This window comes from Cynara cardunculus, assembly GCF_001531365.2.
Source record: "Cynara cardunculus var. scolymus isolate 2C chromosome LG 5, CcrdV1, whole genome shotgun sequence".
Lineage (NCBI taxonomy): Eukaryota > Viridiplantae > Streptophyta > Magnoliopsida > Asterales > Asteraceae > Cynara > Cynara cardunculus.
The window spans coordinates 8,581,303-8,583,523 of record NC_037532.1 but is presented as its reverse complement, the minus strand read 5'-3'; positions in this window follow the sequence as shown (position 1 = coordinate 8,583,523).

Genomic DNA, 2,221 nt, shown 5'->3' with positions numbered 1-2,221 from the left:
GATTATCCTAATTATATTTTAGATTTTTTATATTTAAAATGAGATGTTTATCCTGTATTTGATTGTGTTTATCTGCAGTTAGTTACACGAATTCAGCTATGAGATGAAATCGGATAGGGATGAACGGGTTTAAGAGTTTTTAAGAGTTTAAGAGTTTTAGCCAAATGCTTTATAATATAGTATATATATATATATGTGTGTGTGTGTGTGTTATTTAAAATATGTTATTGTATTTTAAATTATTAATAAATATTTAACCTTTTTAAGTTAATTTGAAACATAAAAATATAATAGATTATACATCATAAATTAACATAAATGTAATTCATAGTATAATATTAACAAAATATCATATATAACACTAAATATGAAACTTGAAAAACCATTTTTTTGGTTAAAAAAAGTATAACATTAAATTGATGTAATAAATAGTATAACACCAAACTATTCACTAATGTCAAGATTGTGTGAGATTTAATGATTTAGTGTTAATTTTACGTAAAATATATGTATTGGTGATGAATTGAAGATGTCCTAAATACTTAACCGTAGAAGGTTAACGTAATCAATCAAACAATTGAAATGCCAAACCCACAAAAGCCGAACATTTTTTTTGGGCACATACTGTGGTCTCTGACAATTCTTACAGTTTTTGTCTTGTTCGTACCACACAATAAGAAAATGCCCTTTTGTTGTTTTATTACAAACCCTTGTATTAGATGTAATGCGTACATGAATGAACAGATTTCGGGTCGGGCCTATCATATTTGATGCACTGATTTCATTATTTAATATATTTGAGCCGAACACTATCTTGAAAAAGATATTTAAACTACTTTTCTTGATTTGAGCTCGAACAACCTGCTACTCGACTCGACTCGTTAACTCCTCAACAAAAGACAAACCGTCACTTGCTTGAGGGATTCATCGTAATTTGCTGTGTATATAATGAAATCCTCAAACGGAGTGAGGGATTCATCATAACTTGGATCTAAAGCTATGAATTTAAAAGAAAAATTGTAATACAAGATTGTACTAATCATTTATATGCCAAGAATCCTCATCATCTTACCAATCAGAGTAAACTCGAGACATAAGACTTCTTCGATTTATCCGTGTATTTTTTGCCTTTGACGGTTTTCAATGATTATAGAGGAGGAGCGGTTCTTTCTATTTACGATCTCTTCACTTTTGGCTCGTACGTCATGGTTGTGAAGTCGTTGACAATGCAATTGAGAAAGTGAGTTGGGGTAGAATTAGGATATTAGAAGTACCATTAGCTTGCAAATGAAAAGGGATATTGAATACAGATCAACGTATAGATTCTCGATAACGAGTTTCAGTTTTCCTAAAGATTGATTAAAGATAAAGAGCAAGATGTATTGAAATACAACAACATTCGGTTTAACTTTTATTTAGTGCAACAATGATTTTTTTCTCATTCGATGTAACAAACCTTAATTTTTTTTCCCTATTTTCTATATAATTTGACAAGTAACATATTGATCTTGTAATATTTGATGACAGATGATGCAAATGTCAAGTTTATTGTCTCCTTTGTTGTATCCCTTGTATAAACCTTTCGTAAACAAATTTTAGCACGAACTTTTCATGAAACCGTTTGTAAACCAACTTCTATCAATAACGCGTTTAGAAATATTTCATAAACAAACCTTTTTGTAAAATACGTTATAAACCTTCGACTTTCGCAAACCAGTTACCAAATTTATCTTAAACATATCGTAACCCTTTTATAGATAGATATGAGGGAGGTCCCGAGGTCCAAGAGAGAACATCAAAAAAGAAAAAAAAAACTTATCAAAAATGTTAAATTAATCGATCTAAGAGATGTAATCAGAGGGGTGGTTACAACTTTATTTGTATTTTAAAGGAAAAAAATCTAAAAAACCTAATGGATTTTAGTGTTTGGAATGATTAAGTCATTGGACAATTTTTTGGAACAAAAAAAACCTTGGACATTTCAAAACATGTTAAATAACTCATTGTACTTTCTAAAATCTGTTAGATACATTCTTATGACCTATACAACTGGTTAATGTGGTAAAATAATAGAAAAAGTCCGAAAAAAACCTCAATGAGCGTTCATATATTGAACGATTAAGTCTCTAAACATTTTTTGAACCAAAAAGTAATTAGATCTATAAAATTAAACAAATACAACAAAAAAGTACTTACATTTACAAAAAAAGAATTACATTAA